General features: G+C 39.4%; 1 protein-coding gene across 11 annotated transcripts in view; it reads left to right on the plus strand.

Moving 5' to 3' along the window:
- MGAT4C (MGAT4 family member C) overlaps window positions 1-22,760 on the plus strand; it is a 3,121,932-nt gene that overhangs the window by 1,966,347 nt on the left and 1,132,825 nt on the right. For all 11 annotated transcript variants that reach the window (XM_044088415.1, XM_044088414.1, XM_044088413.1 and 8 more), the window contains one exon: window positions 3,650-3,722. The gene's annotated coding sequence lies outside the window, so the exon portion shown is untranslated. The remainder of the gene's footprint in view (window positions 1-3,649; window positions 3,723-22,760) is intronic.

A 22,760-nucleotide genomic window follows, 5' to 3' on the forward strand; every position in this document is an offset into this window, starting at 1 on the left:
TCATATAGTCCAGGGAGGTACACCTAAAGTCAATGACACCGGCAAGAGCTATGACAGTCATAACCGTCCTTGTTGTTCACGTACTTGAGTGCATGTGTGATCTGATGGAACCTGGCACTAGACAAGCAACTAACTGTTACTCTTTCCTTGCCCACCTGGAAAGAGGCACATCTGTATATCTTACAATGCCTATAACAGGAATGGTTGGTTGGGTTAATGCCTGCCTTACTGGCTCAGCGTCTGTGACTTTGGGACTCCTTGTGCTATGTGAAGAAGTATGCTTAATTTGCTAAGTGTGCTCTGTGCCTGGTTTGTGTTCTGGAGGTCTTTGAGGTTTAGACAAATTAATCTTTAGAAGCTCAGCATATGATAGATTATGTATGTTGTGATGGTCTTGGAGAGGTGTGGTGTATGGTGTAGTGCATGAGGGAATTCTTACACTGTCTCAAGATACCCATATTAATCAGGTTGGCTAGAGAAGCTGTGGTGAAGCTGATCCATGATACCGACAGGAATGACTCCAGGAGCAGGGCTAAGTATAGATGCTTGGAGTTCGGTTTTAGAAAAATATTTGGGTGGACTTGCTAATGAGTACTTAAATTTCAATACAAAACAACTAGTGTGAAACCTTCTTCTGCTACCAGCAAGGACCAGTAAACTAATTTTAAAATTTAACTGAGCCCCCCAGGGCTCAGTTCTAGGACCCCTCCTGTTCAGCATATACTTCTCAGAGGTACAGGCAATCACAGGAGGACTATGGCTGACCAAGTTCGCAGACAACTGCAAACTAGGGGCTATAATTGAAACTTCGGATGACACAGACATCCTCCAAAAGGGTCTCATTGAGACAAATACCTGGTGTCAAAACCATGGCCTCAAGCTAAATGCCAAAAAGTGCATAGTCATCCCTTTGGAAAAAACAAAGTACCCAGAAACTACCACATTGGTGGTAGCCCTCTAAATACAGAAGATGTAATAAGGGATTTGGGGACCCAAGTAGATAGTAACCTCTCCTTTGATAATCACATTGCCAAAGTGGTTAGAAAATCTTTCTATGTGGCCCACCTAATCACAAAAGGGTTTGCATCCAGATTGAAAGAGGTCATTGGGCCCCTCTATGCATCACTCATCAGACCCATCATAGAGTACAATGCCCCATTTGGGATGTACCTTACAAGACACCTGCAACAACTGGAAAGACCACAGATGTTCCTCACCAAGAGGATCACTGGCCTCAAGCAGATGCCCTATGCAGCTCGACTGAAGAAACTCCAGCTGTACTCAGTTGCATACTACCTACTCAGAGGTGATCTCTGTCTGACATACAAGGCCATGTCCAACCCAGAATTGATGGACATGCTCCACCTAAAGAAAACCATGTCCCCTCGAGCCACATGCTCCAGGGATCTAAACCTCACCACAACAAGAAATAGGACATGCTGGAGGGATAAATTCCTGTCACAGAGACTTCCCATACTCTGGAACAAGAATGCAATCTATATTAAGCAGAGCTCCTCGCTAACCCTCTTCAAGAGAAACCTTGACGAGTGGATGGGAAACAGAAAGTTTACCCTAGGGATCACTTCAATGGCTCTGCTGGACAGAGGCACAGGGAACTAATCTAAGGGGGTGGCGAAAGCCAACACATTCCGGCTAGGCTTATAAATGCCTTCAGGCAGATAGCCTAGTACCTACCTATGAACCTATGAATTATCAAAAAAAGAACTCACTAATTTGATATTAAAATCAATGCAAGCAGTATCAGTGCACTCAATATTAAGCAATTTTATCAAAAGTCTTTTAGCCTGGTGAGTACTTTAAGGGGAGAGACTTTGCAAGATGATACTTAAGTACTTATTGTCAACAGCCAATAAATGGGAAGAGAGAGACAATAACAGATACACTGGGTTTAAGACCACAACTACATCAGGATGGGTGGGAAGGAAAAACAATTAGACCCTTAGCTCACAACTGATTAGCCTGGAACTGACTTAATGCAAAGAAAAAGTCCTGAACTAGACTGACATACATTCAGTATATAAGAATAAAACTAGCTTTTAATAATAACATTTAGACCACTTAAATATCAAACTGCAGTGCAACTATGAAGTGAAATTGCTAATACAGACTTAAAGATCTTAGCTAAAGCAAGGGCAGACTGTTAAAATGAATTTAAAATCAGATTATGGATGGCGCAGTAGCACAGTGGATAATGTTGTCTCCTCATAGCAAGAGGTGCTTCAGTTCGATTCTCTGCTTGTCCTCTCTCTGTTTGTGTGGATTTCCTCTGGGTGCTTTGTTTTCCTCCCACATTCCAAAGATATGCAGTATGTGTGCTGGACACTTTAAACTGGCCACAGGTATTAGTGTGTGATGTGGAAAAACTACTGGTGCAGGGCTAGCTAGTAGGTGGTGTGAACCTTGGCTGTAGATGATTGTCACTGATGAAGTGATACCCCAACCCCATCTGCAAAAATGAGAAAAAGGGGTTGTGGGTGGACAAATGGATCAAGAAATTAAAACACTAATCTTTTTTTCACTGTGTAATAGAATATTTAACAATCTGGCATTCATATTTCTCTGTATGATATCAAAACATGTGTGGATTTAAGTTTATAGTACATAGTGTTTGCAAAACAAAATTCATTGTGGCAGTATCATAGATATAATTATAAAACTACCACTGTATAAAATAAGGACTAATAAAACATGAAGATTAAATGGAAAATGAAGGAGCAAGTTTTAATTTCACTGATTTAGTTTTTCATTAATTTATTAATTTGTTAATGAGATAAACCCAGTAATATATAAGTAGCTGTTTTCAGATATAATTATTTGACTTCTTTAATTCTCAGGAGAAAATAAATATCAAATCTAAAACTATAGGATAAAGTTCAAAAGTAAGTGTTACCTCTAACTACATTTATATAGAACATTTGCCCTTGTATAAGTGTGGGCCCAGAATACTGATTGATGTGACTTGAGATCTAATATTCTCCATAATCACTGGTTCCTGTACTGTACTACTGTCAGTGTTGAGTATTTTATTAATGCAAGAGGACTAAAACAAAAAAACAATTTTTTTTTTAAAGAAGACAAGTAGAGGGTTAAGAAAAACAATCCCCCCACCCCTACAAATGGAATTTTAAAAAAAACTTCCCAGAATCTGGCAGATTGTTACAATGGCAATGGCTACCACACTACATTACTGCCATAAAATTCTGATAGCCAGACAAATGCAGTGGTGAAGTCCAATGTTCAACATTATCACTGCTCTGACACTCTGTGCTGTACTACAAAAACAAAACTATTCGCTAAATTGTTGTGGACAATATTCAGTTTTTATAGTGGAGTTTTCAAGGGAAAACGAGAAAACAATTTGATGCCATATCCAAAATGATGGAAGATTATTAAAAATGCCCTGAAAGTGTATATATTCAGACCAGTTTTGCTTTATGGAGAGGGAATAAAAAAATCTGCTTTATCATCTCTTCTAAGAAAAATGAACACAAGACCTACTTTTTCTATGGAAATCCTATGTATAATAAGCTTTAGCAAGAAAGTATGTAATAACTTTATTGAAACATTTACAGTTATGACTGATGGAGATGCAATAATAATGTCTCGCATTTTGCATTCTTTCTAAAAGGTATCAAGTTTAAATGGTACTTGAAGGAAAACAGAACTTTTTCCAGATAACCCACCAGGATCGTACAAGTAAGGTAGGATGTTTCTTTTTTGTTTATTTTTTACTTCAGTGGCATGTTTGCTGTTTACCCTAAAAGATTCTCAGAAATACTTGAAGTGTTAACCCTTTTTTAATCAACACCATTGTCTACACATTGCTTTTAAAAGAGGGTTTAATAAATAATATTGCACCCCTTTATGTAAAATATTGAAACGATATTACAACACTTTTTGTAGCTTATCTCTACTCCATATATGTGAAAGTTTTTGAAAAAGATTTTTTTTCAATTATTCTTTTGTACTTTTGAGAGTTTTAATTGGCATTGTACCCTCAGTGTAAGAAAATGTTTAACAAATAAATCAACATATGAGAAAACATCTTAAGTTATTATTTCATAGATTTTGAAGGAATAAAGCTCTAAACATTTAAGAAACTTGACTTATCATGGCAATGGGGGGGGGCCTGTATTTATCGATGAAGAACACAGTATTCTGTTTTAAAATGAATCTTTCCAATTTTTAATCAGGAACCATTAGCGTTCATCATGACCATCTGTGAAATAATTCATAGTTGGTTGAAAGTGCCCTTTTATAAGTGGGGATTGGTGTAAGCAAGATTGGGCATTTCACCCAAGGTGTGGTGTCCTCAGAAATGAGTATATTAAGTAGGGTACAGCCATCTCAATAGGAGCCAATTATTTTATTTTTTCATCAACATTCCACATCTCTGGTATCTGTACGGGTTCAAATTGCTTTTATCAAGTCTGTTTTGTTTCAAGTAAGATTTACAACATTATGTCAAACTGTATTTGAATTCTGCTTTTTTGGTGGTCAAAATTTTTGTTGGAAAAGCAGCACCTGTTGGCAGTTTAACAGTGTAAATAATGGGAACATACCATTCATATATACTGCTAACTTGCTAACAGGAGGATTTAGGCTTAGAGAGAGGGAGATGAAGGGGAATTTATTTTTAAGGATCCAGAGCAGAGTACTAGGTTAGGGAGGGAGAGAGAAGTTTTAGAAATAGGGAGTTCATAGGTACATAGGTAGGTACTAGGCTATCGGCCCAAGGGTCTAAGTAGCCTAGCCAACAAAGTTCCCTGGCTTATGCCAACCCAAGAAAATTAATTTCCTGTGCCCCTGTTGAGCAGAGCCACAGAAGTGATCCCCAGGGTGTATTTCCTATTTCCCATCTACTCATCAAGATTTTTTTGAAGAGTGTTAATGAGGAACGTTGCTTGACATAGATTGGTAGCTTGTTCCAGAGTATGGGAAGACTCTGGGACTGGAATCTATCCCTCCAGCAATTGCTGTTTATTGTGGTGACAAGGTTTAGGTCCCTACAAAAAGCACTTAAAATAGTGAAAATATAATTGAATCCCACACTATTGAATATAACCACATACCTTTTATATAACTTAAACTAGTAACTGTCTTACATGCAATTAGCCTGATTTTGCAAATGTATATAACCCTTCCACACCCTAGAGTGATCAGGAAATTTAGGTTTGCAAAGCAGGAGGGGAGTTTAAGAATCGAGTCAGGGTTCTGGAAGGGCTGCATAATTTGATGGGATCAGAGTGTGGAAGGGTTGTATACATTTGTAGAATCAGGCTAATTGCATGTAAGGCAGTTACTATTTTAAGTTACATAAAAGGTATGTGGTTATATTCAATAGTGTGGGATTCAATTATATTTTCACTATTTTAATGCTTTTTCTATTACTGATACAAACCATATATATATATATATATATATATATATATATATATATATATATATGGGTTCATGTCAAATGCACGAAACGCCACTTCAATGGCACTCACATGAACGAGACCACTTCACTGACTATGTAAAACACCGAAAAAACAGATCACCGATGCACAATTCATAGATTTCGATATCACCGACACATATTTCAACGAAACCTCTGTAACATGTATAACTGTAGAGTCCAGACTATGCCATTAAACTGTAATTCTCAGAAGATAACATGCTATATTCATAGAGGTAATAACCCATGACAGAAATCAGTGAAACATATATCCAGAAGTACATTTACGTAGAGTAAACAAACAAACCATCACCATGGTAAAATATAACTAGTCTTGTTATATACACGACCCAGATCTGATCATAACTGGCACCACAATCACAGTTGTAATAATTTAGTTATGGCTTTAACTAACTCAACATGCCTATAAGATTCTTGATTGTCCGATATTGTTCTAAACTGTGCATGTCTCTTTAATAACCACCGCCATTTCGGGGATGAGGGAATACCAGTTGCCATGAGATTTCTGAATTTTTCAACCCTGTTCTGTTCTCTCGTAAGAACATTTAATAACACAACTAGATCAGTTCCCCTGCCACTCAGTAAGCACTTTAAGCGCCTATGCCAGACTTCCACGCTATTCTGTGTCCTATGTAGGAATAGCTGATTCAACTCCAAAATGTTCCAGAATGATACTGGAAACAACAGTGGGAACTGCATAATAGAGGTAGTATGGATACTGAACTTTCTCAGTTTCCCATAAATGTACCACTCAAAGAAATAACAAAGCAACTCTGTCCCCTGTGCTGGAAACACATCTCTCAACTGCTGAAACATCTGCATTACATCCCTTTCATTGAGAAATACTAGTGCTATCAGGATTTTAACATGCAGTTGAAAGGACATATCACTATTGTATAATGAACACAAACCTAGTTGCTATACCTTACGCCATATGTTTTGGTCAAAATGAAAAAGACAGCCTTTAGAAACAGCCCCATTGACATTTAGCCTGATGCTTTTCATAGCAGCGATTTCATAGTCAGATAGCACATATCAGACAGATGGTTCTAAATGATTTTCAGACATTAGATAGAAAACAGCATGCCATATGTAATTGTAAACCTTCAATGATTTTTTCGACATTAAGCAATATACAAGTGGAATAGCCTTACTATAACTCCCAAAGGTGACTAAACCGTGAAAACTGTAAAGCTGCCTGCAGCACACACCCTTAGAAAAGAAGGTCCCATCCATTAGCCAGATTGTGGCACTGCTGAGGTCATACAGATTGTTAATTGTACTAAAAACAGCAACAGTAGTGCCAGTACTAACATCAGATAAAGTTTTGCTAATGAATATTCCACTTTTCAGAGGGAACTTCTGAAAGTCTATATTGTTTAATGTTAGACATTCGTCTCTTTCTGCTAGGAATACTTTATGGTGTACATAAATTACTTGTTGTAGCAAAGCTTTCCTACCTGGTACTTCATGAATAGTAGCCAGGGACGTGGAAGCTAGGGAGTCATCCACCACAAGACAGGGATTATCTCTACTTAGTCTAACTTTATCCTTCACATTGCTGCTGACAATATACTTTTGTACTTCCCCGGGTTCACCTGCATGGTTATGCTGGACTGACTTTTCCAGCCGTTCACCATTGGCAACTACAGTTGTTACAGGTCTACCTCTACAACTGCCTGATATTTTATATTTGCATCCCCAGTACTTTTTACTCTGCCTGCTTCTTTCACAGTGATAGAGAAAGCCTTCAATTACAAGCATTTCTTTGCTGCGTTGGGACTGCACAGTATGATATGTATTGCCTATGACACCAGGACTGTTCCTGTGGAACTCGTTCATTGCTTTGTTTGAGTGGTACAAAGTACAAACTGTCCGCTTTGCCATCACTGTTTACAGTAGCTGTTGACAGAAGTTAACCGGATGTTACCGATTGTGATTTAGGTGTGGACTGTATGGTTGTTCAGTTAAAATTCAAGGATGTTGTTTGTCGTTTACGTGGGCTTTCGGTGAAGTGGTCTCATTCATGTGAGTGTCGTTGAAGTGGCGTTTTGTCCATTTGACATGAACCCATATATATATATATATATATATATATGGTTCCCTATGAAACCATCGAAGTTACACTACATCGAGAATGACTACATCGAGACTAGACCATCGAAAGTACATAACAGCGAAAACAGAAATCGTCGACATTTAAAACACCGAACACCATAACACCAACACACGGAACGTAAACAACACACTACACTACATAGAATACACACTAGCCCTGACCCAAACCCTAACCCTAAGGTCCGACACTATCGCACACTTCACCTACCTGCACCCTAACCCTAACTCACTTACCCACCCCTAGCCCAAGCTCCGACACTATCGCACTTCACCTACCTGCACCCTAACCCTAACTCACTTACCCACCCCTAGCCCAAGCTCCGACACTATCGCACACTTCACCTACCTGCACCCTAACCCTAACTCACTTACCCACCCCTAGCCCAAGCTCCGACACTATCGCACACTTCACCTACCTGCACCCTAACCCTAACTCACTTACCCACCCCTAGCCCAAGCTCCGACACTAACGCACACTTCACCTACCTGCACCCTAACCCTAACTCACTTACCTGACCACTCCTACCTCCGTCACTGTCGCACACTTACCGGGTCGCGTTAAACATACACCAGTGCTGTGACATTCCATTTCGACGCTTTGGAAGTCGACGATTTCCGTTTTCGATGGTTTGCAATTTCAATATAGCAGTCCCGATCTTCTCATTTTCGATGTAGTGTAAATTCGATGGTTTCATAGGAAACCATATATATATATATATATATATATATATATATATATATATATATATATATATATATAAATATTAATATTTATGTGTGTATGTGTATCCTCACTGCATTGCAATATCAGAGTTGGAATATATAATTGGCAGAGATGTGAGGGATACATGGGGCAAGCATGTCTAGACTGATTTTTTTTTTATTTGTTGTTTGTTGATCAGTTTGTTTGATCACTTGCTGTTTGATCATTTTATTTTTCATTTTATTGTACATACAGTTTTATAGTCATCTAGAGTCATTTTGGTGTCTTCTTGCTATGGTAGCCTGCAGAAAAAATGAACAGGGAATATCACAACATAAATTTCATCATTTCCATGTTACCTGCCAGTAAACAATGTATATTGATAAGTGACACGGTTATTGTAATTTTCTGCAGCTTACTTATTGGGTAGTACCCTTTGTCAGACTGTATTAATGTGGATGAATGCCCAGATTAAGAATAAGGTGACATTAAATATCCTCAGAAGCTGTAACTATCCTTCATTACTTTATTCCACTTATGCAATGTTTCTTTACTCAAACTGTCTGGAGTTACACCAGTGAAATAGTAATTATTATTTTCAGATGCAATCCATTTGCTGTGCTGATACACTGACCACAGGGATTTATTTAATGGTTTAGTATCATTTAATTAAAGTGCTCTCGGTCGAATCCACTTCACTCGAAATCCGAACCTCAAACATTAGCAATGTCAAATTCCGATATTGCCAAAGTACAAATCTTGCCTCTATTTCTACCCATGTTAAATCTCATCCATAGGTCGCATTCGAGATGTATTTCAGCAATTCTGGGATTCGGCATTGTGTGTTTTCATGGATGTCAGTCAATGATATGATCATTCGACCAAGTCTGTTTCAATTAAATGATAGTAAACCTTATTTGACATGGATATATGGAGTCAATACTGCCACATTAACAGATATTTATCTTTTGAAAGATATTGTGATTTGCCACTGGGTAGTAGATTTGTTTTTGTAATGATTATGATGTAAAATAATCAACAGCGGTGTTGTTTTATTCCGTTATTTCTGTAAGTCAGTATATATTGCTATGTAAAGTACAAGGCAATACATTAAATGAGAGGCTCCTTATTAAATAACCTATATATGTCCCAGGTTAGTGCTAAACATTTTTCACATTGTATTTGTTTTCTTCATTTTCCCCCTTCTGCCACCCAACTGGGAATCTTTGCATCCAATTCATATCACCTTTCTGTAGCACCTTCATGTTAATAACAAAATCTTGAGCCTTCACCAGTCATTTTCTTCATCGTCTACAAACTCGTCTACAAACAAGCTAGGAATGTTGTGTTTTAATGGACTGTCTTGAGACTGTAATGTACTTTTAAATAGAGCACTAGTTTTTTTTTTATTGGATAAAACATAGTGTGAACTAACTGAAAACATATTTGCTGTGGAGAAATTGTGTTTATTTTTCCATTGTAGGGCTTCCATAGTGTTTGAAGATGCTTTTTACTATTTTTTTCTGTCAAAAAGGTCACTTTTTTTGGACTGATAGTTTTACTGGCATTTGCTGTTTGTCTTCCATAGGAAAGAAACACCATTTTCAACAAGACCATGAAACAGATTGTCAGCCCCATGATCAGTCCTTATTCCAGCCACAAAAAGAAAAGTTAAGCAAACAACCATTGCCACCACAGCAGCCAGCAATTTGTCTCAGCTGCAAGTGGGTGGCTCTGCTGTAGCTATTTGCTGTACCTCAGACCACTCGTATTTTATCCTGGGTCCCTCTGGTGAAACACCTACAGCCACTTTGTACTGGCTGTTAGCCAGGTCCTGTACAGCTGTTAGTATCTTTTCAGTGGGCAAGGGAGAGCCACTCTTGTTGGTCCTGGGACAGGGAACAGGGAATGTTTCCTTGTTGTGTCAGAATACTGTGCCCATCCCTGGGGAAGCAGCAGCTGCCACTGGTAATATGGTTGGCCCTATTTTTCCTGTCAAAAAGAAACAGAAAATCAAGCATGCATCTACTCCTCCTAAAATTTCTTTGGATAGGAGTAGTTTATTATGACTGTCTCAGGGTTTCATTCTGGTTATTGATCCTTCTTGTAAAGTTGTTTCTGGTAGAAGAAAGAGGAATGCCTCTTTTCCTGAAGAGATTCAAGATCCTGAATCTGAACAGGAAGATGGAGGGACATACTCAAGACTTTGTCCTCTGATTTCTAATTTCAGACTCAGAGGAGACCTCAGTTTCTGATGCTCATTGTGGAGGTTTCTCTTTCTCTGACACTGTTGCTAGAATGTCCCAGTGTTTTCAGTGGGAGACACTAAGGTTTCTCATTTCTTCAGAAAATACTTGTTACAGAAGGATTTTCCAGAACCTACACCCATTCCTGCTGTCCTGTCTGCTTTAGAGGATTAGTGTCTTCCTGCTTGCAGTTTTCCTGATCGTCAGCCAGCTGTTTCTATAAAGGCAGAAAGGATGTATAAAGTTTTTCAGTCTTTTACATTTTTATACACTATTCCCAAACCTGACCCAGTAGATATAGCCTTAGTTGACTTCACTGAAGCTAATGACTTAGTTAATTCCAATCCTACTTTTTTTAATAACCATTTGAAGATTACATATAGGGATGGGGAAAAAAGTGTATACTTCTGCAATTTTTATTTTCCAAATTTTAAATCATTAAGCTCATATGATAAAGTTTGTTCTGACAAATTGTGAAAGTATGAAACATTTTTTATTTGCAGTTTCTTCTTGAAAAGAAAAATCTGCTTTAAATAACTTAGTTTCTTCTTTTGCACAGGTCACTACTCAATGTTTGCAGTGTGTGTATGTATGACTGTTGATACTTCTTACAGGGCTATGGCCACTTTTACTCTTTTAAGGAGGCTTGATAGCTACATACTCAGAACTTCCCAGATGATGTTAAAATGAACATTTTAAATTGTCCCTTGGATAGAGATGTAATGTTCGTGCCTTCTGCTGTAGAGGTGATAAAAAAGTGTGATGAAAGGGGCAAGCTGATCCAGAGAATCTCTAAGACTTTATAGCTATCCTTTTCCAAACGGTCCAAGGAATTTTCTTTCTCCACATCCATCCATCCATCCACAACCCCTTTTTCCCATTTTTGCACGTTGGATTGGGGTGTCACTTTAACAGTGACAATAATATAGAACCATGGTTTACACTGCCTGGTGGCTAGCCTAGTTTTGGCAAAAAACAGAATAAACAATCTGAACACAATTCAGGCAAACAGACGTTTAAGAAGAAGTGACAAGGGGGTTCCAAAAAGAAGTCCCAAGCCTTCCAAAATCAAACAGTGCCCAACAAGTCTGAATGAATATTCAAGACACCTTGTGATGCCCCGCCTCCCACTCTGGTCTCTTTTTTTTCTTCCAGAAAGTCTATATTTTTCTCTTTTCAACAGATTGTTTCAGACAAATGGGTTCTGAAAATCATTTATCAGGTTTACAGATAGCTGTGGGAGTAAATTTCTCTTTGCAGGGGGTCATTTCTCATCCTACAGATCAGACCCCTTTTTTCCACCCGTTCTTCATTATATGCTGTCTCAGGGAGTGGTAGAAGCAGTTACTTCTTCCCACATGGGAAAGGAGTTTTATTCAAGGCTTTTCCAAGTGCCAAATAAAGAATATGCTTGGAGACCCATTCTAGATCGTTCTTTCCTAAACCTGTTAATAACAGTGCTCAAATTCAAAATGATGTCACTTCACAATCCTCTTTCAAGTTTTCTGGTAGCACTAGACTTAAAACATGTTCATCTTCTCATCCCTATTTATTCAGACTTAAGGTGTGTCTTAAGGTTTTGTGTGCCTGGATCACATTATCAGGTCTCTGCCTTACTCTTTGGACTATCCACTGTATCAAGAGTGTTCACAAAGTGTCTAGCTCCAATTATTGCTCATTGCAGGCTACAGGGTATCCACATTTTTCCATATCTAGACAACTTGCTTATCTTTGCAGAGTCTTTTTCATGATGTCAGGAATCTCTGTCTTTTGGTTGAGAGATTTCTTGCACAAGTTGCAGTTCCAAGAGAACATTTAAAAGACTTTCATGACTCCGTCATACAGGATTGTGTTCCTGGTATGTCAAATAGATACCCCAATGAGTTTTTCTTCCACAGGAAAAACAGATTTTTATTTACATCCATTTCTAAGGTTTTCTGCTTTTGGTTTCTGCAAGGGAATACTTGGAATACCTCAGGATTTTGGGTCTCATGACATCTGTATTTCACATGCCCCCTCCCCCCAGCAAGACTCCACATGAGGAAGATATGGTGGTGTCTGAAATCTGTTTGATTGCAGCATCAACACCCTTTACCTTTTCAGACCCCAGTACTGCGATTTGTTAGAAAATAAATCTTTTGAGAAACAATAGCTATCCTTAAATCCTGGCCTTCCCTTCTCCCTCCTTGCTCTAAAGCAGTCAGTCACCACGGGCACTTCGGACTTTGCTTAGGGAGCAGTTTTAGGAGGGATAAAAGTGCCAGGGATGTGGGACACAAAGGACAGATGCAACTACATAAATATCAAGGAGATGCCTGCCCTGAGAAAGGCATTTAAATCTCTGAACCATCTTTAGTCCCCAGGGCATCTTCAAGAGGTTATAGACAATACCAGTCATATGGTACATCAAAAAGCAAGGGAGAACCAGGTTGTACCCCCTTTGCAGACTAACTATCTTAGCTTGTGATATAGCTTCACAGCACAATCTTACTCTGCAGGCATCCTACATTCCTTCGGAGACAAACTGTGTACCAGTCAAGCTGAGCAGAACCAGGCCTGACCCTTACAAATGGAAAATAGATCAGAGGGTTTTTGAAAATTTGATCCATCTGTGGAGAGTTCCTCAAGTAGCCTCTTTGCCTCCTCTCTGAATAATCAACTCAAAATTCTGTTCCAAGACTCCATTACAAAAAAAACTGGAAGATGGATGCCTTTTCTTTTCTTTGGGTAGGAATGTTCCTGTATGCCATTTCACCATTTCCATTAATATCCAGGGTACTTCTCAAGATTCAGAAGGAATCCCACAAGATCATTGTGGTGACTCCCTTCTGGCCCAGATAACCATGGTTCTCCTTTCTTTTGGAAATGGCCAGGGGGCAGTTACCACAAGCTTCCTCGAAAATTGGATCTACTCACACAAGAATAGTGGTGTTTGATACACTCTGACATCTTCCTATTGCGCACCTATTTTCTGAGGATGTACAACATGCAATAATAGAGGCAAGAAAGCCTGCCACTATAAAATCATATATTAGACAATGGAAAAGGTTCTCTATTTGGTGTCAACAACATAATCAGCACCCATTTAGGGCTAGTTGTTCTCTGGCTTTGTAATATTTGTGAGTTACTATCCTATGGCCTTTCTTATTTCTCTGTCAAGGTTCATTTATTGGCCATTTCAGCATGTCTGCTATTGAAGCTTTCTATTTGCATAAGAGGCCTCCATGTAAATCTGTAGCACCTCCTTGGTATTATATTTTTGCGTTACAGAAGTTAACATGCTCTATTTGAAATGGTTTACTATCAAATGTTCGAATTCACTGCATGCGAATGTTCAGATTTTCAAATAATATACTCGAAAACCAGAACATTGAATGCGGTAAATTTCGAACTAACCATGTCAGTAAAGTCGAATGTCAAACATTTCAACTTTACTGACATGCTCCTATCCACTAAACAATAAAACAAACGTATTGCAGGGGGGCCCCCTGCACCCCCCACACCCCCTACTTTAATATTCTAACTCCGAGATCACACTACAGTGAGGGTAAGGGTACATTTCCTGATCCCCACTATAGTGCGATCTGGCTTAGAATGTCGGAATTCACAACAGCGAATGCTGTATTGCATTCGCTGATGTCAGTTCAGACATTTTTTTCTGTCGATATTTCAAGTCGACTTACCTCTCACTCGACATATTAAAAATAGCACATGTAGTGATCAAAGCACTGATAGTAAACTATTTAAAACAGCTGTTATGGATGACTAAACATTTTTAACATGGAAAACTGTTTTATTGATTGTTCTGACCTCTGCAAGAAGGATATCTGAGTTGCAAATTTTTATGGTGATTCAACCCTACCTCATTTTTCATAGGGACAGAATATTTTTGAGAACTAATCATACTTTTATACCTAAAGTGGTATCTGAGTTTACTTTAAGCCAAACTATTCACTTCCCCATTTTCTTTCCTGTACCTAAAAATGAGAGAGAAAGCATACTCCATACCTTCAATGTCCACAGACAACTCTGATACTATCCTGACAGAACTAAATCTTTCAGATCTTCAGATCAATTTTTCACTTCTTGTGAAAGTCAGAAGAAGGAACAACCTATATCAAAACATATTCTTTCTAAATGCTTGCCTATGGCTATTACCTTTTGTTATACTCGCCGTGACAAATTTATTCTAGGTTGGGTCAAGGCTCACTCTACCTGGGCTTGGCTTCATCTCTGGCTTTTTGGAAAGGGTTAGATTCTAGAAGTATTCTAGAAGCTGCCATGTGGTCCTCTCTGCATATGTTTATAAAGCATGATAACCTTGATTCCTTCTCTAGGTCTAGGTCAAGCTTTGCTAGGACCATTCTGCAGGGGCTCCTGGACTTTTCTCCTTCCTCCTCCCAGATATAGTTAGTTATAGTAATCTACCCATATAGCTAGGGTTACTGCACCAGTGAGCAATATAAGGAACATTGCTCAGCTGTGTAAGCTTAACTTACCATAATAGTAGAGCTCTGAATGATCACTGCTATAATAGCTACTCCTTCCCTGTCTCCATTCCCCTTGTTTGTTTTTTTGTGTGATTTTTATGCCAGGGTGCATACATTTACTTATTTATTCATTTATTTATTTTATTCCTACCATTGCCATTTCTGGGCTCAGCCTTCCTCTCTCTGCTGGCAGGAAATCTCTGAAGGGCTTCACACCCAAACTTGTCTTTTTAGTCAGCTAAACTCAATCTGTTTGATACTTTCGACACTTTGAAGGTGGCCTGAAGTTTTGGAAGCTGACTGTTTGTTACATCCTTGGTGGGCCAGCTTCCAAAGCTTCAGGACACTGCAGCAGCTAAGGCTATTTAAGAAGTGATCATTTGAACATCTACTGTTATGGTGAGTTCACATTGCACAAGTGTACTTTAAAATGCATTGTGTACAAATTACTGGAAGCTCAGTAAGTGCATTACATTTACTACCTTATTTTACAGTGCATTTCCAAAGAGTCAAGGTAAGCTTCAGACCATGAAAAATAGGAGTACAACAGCTTCATGGGGTAAATGTAAATGGAGACTGAGGAGATGGTAGGTTTATTGTCTAACAATTAGATAGGGTTACAACAATGTTTGCGTTCTTAGTCTTGGAGGGAACAGATGATAGAATCTTGGGTTATTCAGGAGATGATAAGGTGGACACCCACCCTCTAATGTCCCTTATTTGCAAAGGTGTTGCAGTCTGGTTGGGCATCACTGATGATAGAAACAGATAATAGATATATAATCAGTTTCTCAGGAATAAGGGGAAAAGGCATATATTTCCAGGCCTGTCCTAAAAATGGGGTTGGAAACTGAGGCACTATCCACTATCCTTGAGGATAATATGTGCTGAGTGCTTATACATCCATCACTGAGTATGAAAACATATTTTCTCCATTTATTTTGTTTTCTTCCTTTTTGACCCTTCTGCTACCCATCAGAGTACTTTTGCATTTATTTCAGGTTGTCTCGTTCCCTCTTCTGCACATAGGTTTATAGGTTCATAGGTAGGTACTAGGCTATTGACCCTAGGGCCTATATAAGTCTAGCCAAATGGTATCCTGGCTTTTGTCACCCAAGAAAATTATTTTCCTGTGCCCCTGTCAAGCAGAGCCACAGAAGTGATCCCCGGGGCGAATGTCCTATCTCCCATCCAATCATCAAGATTTTTCTTGAAGAGTACTAATGAGGAGCTTTGTTTGATATAGATAGGTAGTTTGATCCAGAGTATGGGAAGTCTCTGGGACAGGAATCCATCCCTCCAGCATGTTCTTTTTATTGCGGTGACAAGGTGTAGGTCCCTAGAGTGTATAGCTTGGAGGGATTGGGATTTCTTTAAGGGGAGCATATTCAACAGCTCTGGGTTTGACATAGCTTTGTAAGTTTGGCAGAGATCGCCTCTGAGTAGGCGATATGCGACAGAGTAAAGCTGGGGTTTTTTGAGACGGTCTGTGTAGGGCATCTATTTGAAGCCAGTAATCCTCTTTGTGAGGTATTTCTGTGGCCTTTCCAGTTGCTGTAGACGTCTTGTGAGGTACATACCAAAAGGGGCATTGTACTCTATAATGGGTCTAATTAGGGATGAGAGGGGAACAATGACCTCTTTTTCCTGGATGAGAAACCTTTTGTGATGAGGTGTGCCACGTAGGAGGATTTCCTGACTACTGTGACGATGTGATTATAAAAGGAGAGACTACTGTCCACCTGTGTCCCAAGGTCTCTTATCACACTTTCAATGTTAAGTAGACTAACATCTACGTGGTAGTTCATGGGTACAGAGTTTTTACCAAAAGGGATGACAATGCACTTTTTGGCATTGAGCAACCAGGCATCTGTCTCAGTGAGGCCCTTTTGTAGGATGTCCACATCATTAGGAGTTTTGATTATGGCTCCTAATTTGCAGTCATTTGCAAGCTTTGTTAGCCAAAGACCTTCTGTGTTAGCCTGTACTTCAGAGAAGTAGATACCGAACAGGAGAGGACCTAGGACTGAACCCTGTGGTACTCCATTTGTCACTGGTCTGAAGTTAGATTTAGAGTCTGCTACTTTCACAGTGTGGGTTCTGTCAGTGAGCCATTTGGCAACCCATCTTGTGACATAGGGATTTATACCTAGTTTAGTGAGTTTATCTATAATTCCAGAGTGTGGGTTGGTGTTGAAAGCCTTGGTGAGATCTAGCTAGGCTGTGTGAACCACCTTACCCTTATCTACGGGTTTGGTGACCACTTCAATGAAGTCTATCAGGTTTAGGAGACATGATCTGCCTTTTACAAACCCGAACTGGGTAGGGTTCAGAGTTTGGAGATTACCAATATCATTGTTTATAAGTTCCATGATGATATGTTCCATAGTCTTGCAGACCAGGCTCGTCAGGCTAATGGGGTGGTAGTTCCCGGGGTACGTGGTGGCTCCCCTTTTGTGGAGTGGGATAACCGTTACTGTGCATCATTCAGTGGGCACAAAGTCTGAGGTGAGGCTATGATTGAACATGGTGGGGTGCCAGTTCGTTCTGTAGTTCATTTAGAACGCAGCCTGGGATGTTGTCAGGTCCCATGGATGTTGTGTTCTTGGCTTTGGAGAGTGTGTTTTTTACCTGTTCAGCTGTGATTACAGGAACTTTGCATTCTTCTGGTATAGAGATGGGCCCTTTAGGGGATGAGAGAGGGGGTAAAGTTTGCACTGAACCTATCTGCCAGGATGTTTGCAATATCAGTTGTTTCTGTAATATTTAGTGCCATTGTGCTGTAACTCAGAGTAGATCTGAGTCTTGCCATTGAGATTCTTGACATAGCTATAGAATGCTTTGTGGATGTCTTTAGAATCAGTGGCGATTTTGTTTTTGTAACTAGCTTTGGAGGATTTTTGAGGGATTTTAGCTTCTTACTGAGGCTGACCATGGAGTTCCTCCAATCATGGGATTTTACTCTTTTTTGCAACAGTTTCTTTCTTCTGTTGTAGAGTTTGTTTATGGCAGGGGACCACCAGATTGGCTTCCTTTTTTTGGAGTATATTTTATACTTTATATTTTATTTATTTAACTTCGAAAGTGGACTGGTCTGAGGCCCTTTTCACCCATGTTAGGCAAAAGTACAAATAGCAATATTTGTAGGTGCATACAATGCCATTTGAAGGACTAGTAACTTACAAGATTGTGTAACTTCCAGTGATATACACAGTAACATGAAAAATAGTCCAGTTTCCACAATCTATATTTTAACAGGAAATGTTCACTTTCAGCAGATTTTTTTTCTTTGTGTTTATATAGAAGATCAAGTAGTTAAAATGTAGACTGTCATGAGATGCATAAGTGAAGGATGTTCATATCCATGTTATACTGTAGATAAAGACTATTATAGTATGTTAAGGTGGAGTACACAAACTTCAAATGAAGCTTTTCTCAGTCTGCAGTTACCTCCTTTGTCTAAGCAAACAGAGTATACATTGAGTACTCCATGATGGAGGATATGAACTAAAGAGTTTCAGTACACTGAGAAATAGTGTATCCTGATAGTAACAGTACACCAAGCAGATGACACCATACCATAAAGGAGGCAGTACACCCTGAAGAAGGAATATAACATGAAGAGAGAATTATACCACAAGGGTGGGGGTACTACATGAAGAAGGCAATACATCCAGAAGAAGGAATATAACTTAAAGAGAGACAATTATACCACAAGGGTGGGAGCACACCGTAAAGGAGGCAATACATCCTGGAGAAGGAATACAACTTGAAGAAAGAATAATACCTTAAGGATGAGGGTAATAGAGTATTCCATCATGGAAGTAATACACCATAGGTGGGATACTGTATCAAAAGCATGAGATTGCAACACAACTGGGGATGTACCCCATGATGGTGGAAGTACACATGAGGGCAGGTGTGCACTAAGGTGATGGGTGTACAAAATCACTGTAGGGTTCCAACATGACAGCAGTAGTACAGCAAGAGTAAGAGAATACACCACAAAGATGGGAGTAGACCATGAGAAGAGAGTATATTTTGAAGGTAAGAGTTCACCATGAGAGGGAGAATACACCATGAAGGTAGGCATGCAGTAAGCTAGTGGGAGTATGCAATGAAGATGGGAGTCCATAGTGACAGCTGGAGTACAGCAGTGGGATAATATGCCACAAAGAGGTGAGTATGCCATAAGGACATGAATATACTAAAAGGATGAGAGTACATCATGATGAGGGTATATACTGTGAGGGTTAGAGTACACTATGAATGACAGAATTCCATGAGGAGTACACCATGCGGGTGGGAGTACACCTTGAGTGCAGAAGTACACCAAGAAGGTGACAGCACACCACAAGCATATGTGTGCACTAAGAGTGAGGGACTACACCATGAGGGTGGCAGCACTTCATGATAACAGGAGTACATCATAAGGGTAGGAGTAAATCAAGAAGGTGGGAGTAGGAATACACAATGAGTGGGAGAGTACATCTTGAATAGGGAAGTATACCACAGAAGTGGAAGAATACTACAAAAGAAGGAATTCAGCATAAGGGTAGGAGTATATTATGAGTGGATGAGTACACCATGAATGTGGGGGCATACCATGATAAAAGGAATCTAGGCAGCTGTTCCATGAGTGTAGGAATACACGATGAAGATGAGAGTAAACCATAGCAACAGGATTATGCAGTGAGTGAAAGAATATAGCACAATGGGAGTAGACCAAGTGTAGGAGAGTATTTCATCATACTGGTAAGACTACATCATAAATGAGGGAGTGCACCATGATGCCAGGAGTATACAATGAATGTAAGACTACACCATGAAGGTTGCAGTACACCAAGATGGCAGAAGTGTACCATGAATGTAGGAGTACACCATAATGGCAGCAGTATAACATGAATGTAAGATGTAAGAATACACCATGAGGATGGAAGTACCCCATGATGGTAGGAGCATACCATGAATGTAAAAATACACCATAAAGGTTGGAGTAAATCATGGTGGCAGAAGTATACCATGAATGTAGGAATACACCATGATGGCAGGAGTATACCATGACTGTTAGAGTACACCATGATAGAAGGAGTATAACATAAATGTAAGAATACACCATGGGGGTGGGAGTACACAATGATGGCAAGAGTATACCATGAATGTAGCAGTATACCAGAATAGCAGAAGTATACCATGAATGTTGGAGTACACCATGATGGCAGGATTATACCATTAATGTAAAAATACACCATGATGGCAGTAGTATACTATGATGGCAGGAGTATACCATGAATGTAGGAGTACACAATGAGGAGGGGAGTACACTATAATCTAAGGATTATAACATGATGGATTAAGTACTCTGTGTGGCAGGGGAGTACACTGTGAGGGTAAAGGGTAGACCATGTGGGATGAAGTATATCATGAATATGAGGCTACATCATGTGGGAGGAGGCACACTATGAGTTTAACAGTACAATGTGAGGGTGCAGCTTTACCAACAGCACTGGGGGGGGAGGTGGCCTCAGAGTCATACCAGCAGCAAAACTAAATGACTTCCCACAATGTAAAAAGATAGCAACCAGACCACGCAAAGATGAAGAGGAGTGCAGTGCATTACCAAATGTGCAAACTCGAGAGGAACTGAGATTTTCTTTGTTTTGTACAGAGCACTTTTGGACAGGGATATATTACTTTGCCCAGTTCTAAAAGTCACACCTCAAGAGGTTCATATGACAGGTAGAATGCAGGCCTCCAGCTCCCCTGTAGGTTCTCTAGGTGCTTTTCACCTTACACCTTTGAGTGGGATGGAATCAGGGGGACAATGTAAATGTTTTATTAAACCCTCCCTCCCTCTGACACTCAGGACTAGGTCACCAACAAGAGGGTACAATGCTGCTATGAGGGAAATGCTCAAATGTACATGGTAACATGTCCCTCTTTTGCCCATCCCTCATTCTGAAGCAATGGCCTCTGTTAGCATGTCTCAAGAATCACAGCTGGGCATCATGAATTTGCTGCACCCTCATCATCCCCTCATACTCTCCTTATTCCCTCCTAACAGTAGGGGTGAGGAGACAATGCCTTGTCATTTCTGTTTCTTCCACATTAGTTCCAAAAGTTGCCTAAGACACTAATCAGTCTCAGGTCAACTAGATCGTAGTTAGGGCTTTATCCATTAATGCCAATGGGTCTGGCAGTGTTAGCAATGTTTAATAGTTAAGTCGTATTCATGTACAACCACATTCCTCTCACAGTACCGACTCATTAGACTAGCAACATTAAAATATACGTTATTGTAATTACATTATTTAGAACACAGGTTCTCATAATCTGATATGTTCAGCCTTCCTAAAGGTGCAAAGAAGTCCCTGGATGTCCTGTAGCTGTCCAAAGAGCATACATAATGCATGCAGACCCTTCCAACACAAGCATACAAATTCATAGATATTTTTAGGCCTTCTCAGTCCTTCCATGAACAGCCCTGAGCCTTCACAAGGAGGCTGGCCTCACTGTCTAAGAAATGCTAATCTGGTAGGAATGGATGCTTCATGCGATCTTATGCTTTCCAATCAACTATGTTTATGTACAGAAACTGAGCCTCTTTCAGAGTCTGTATCATTCTCCTAAAAGACTAAAATAAAGAGCTGGAAAGATTTATGAATCAGCAGGGACTGTTCTATTTCACTGCTAATTGCAGTTTGTTTACCTGTAGGCTTGGCAATTCCTATAACTTAATTGTACATCTTGTAAAAGTTGCTAGATAATGATATCAGAACAGAAGTGTGAAATCATCTTTTTCTGTAATAACTTTTTCCTTGTGCCATGGATACTAAAATATTAACATTCCCCAGTGACTGTTTTTTATGAGTTCATTGAATTATTTTTGCCGATGACACAGTAGGATATAGATTCCTACCCTGCAGCTGCGTCACACAGAAGTACAGACAATGACAGTAAGTAAGAGCAAACTTGCCATTTGGTACTTGCTTTCTGTTTACATTTTCCCAGTATTGCTGGGGTTTTCTTATGTCTGTCTTGTACAGAAACTGATAAAGAAAAAATTGAGTGGAATAAATTCAAATTGCAGTGTAGATGTTGCATGCTGTGTATGCCTGTGTAGAAAGCTGCAGACTGACTTAGAGATTCTGATAAGAAGAAGTTAGGTAGCAGAAACATTTAATTTTTTTAAATGCTGTACCATAGGATGGCTTCATCACAAATATTAAGCAGTCATACAAGGTAATTTAATCTATGTTTCATTCATTTATCAGAAACTTATGCCCACTAGGCACAAGTGCTTTTTTCAGGGGCAGGATAGGAATGTTGCCCGGTTGCGTGGCTTAACGCATGATGCACAACTTACAAGGAAAGGGTAAGAAAATCAAACTTAAGAGTTCACAGCGAATGTTGCTAACAACTCGTAGCCATAACTCTCGTTGTGGAACTGACAGATCTTTTAATGAATTAGACCAGTGATGGCAAACCTTTCGGGCTCGGCATGCCAAAAATTTGGAAAATGCCTATCTTGAATCTGCTGTTGTATCACCCCCCCCCCCCGCCCCATGAACAAAAGAGAAACAATTCTTTACATATTCCTTTATTTAAAAAATACAGTACAATCATGTGTGCTGCTATAAATACTAAAAGTAAAAGAAAAAAATCAGTGACTTACAACAGAGAAAACCATATACACACTGATAACTGGGTTTAAAATAGCG

Source organism: Protopterus annectens, chromosome 11.part0 (assembly GCF_019279795.1).
Source record: "Protopterus annectens isolate FY-2018-M chromosome 11.part0, PAN1.0, whole genome shotgun sequence".
In the NCBI taxonomy this organism is placed as follows: Eukaryota; Metazoa; Chordata; order Ceratodontiformes; family Protopteridae; genus Protopterus; species Protopterus annectens.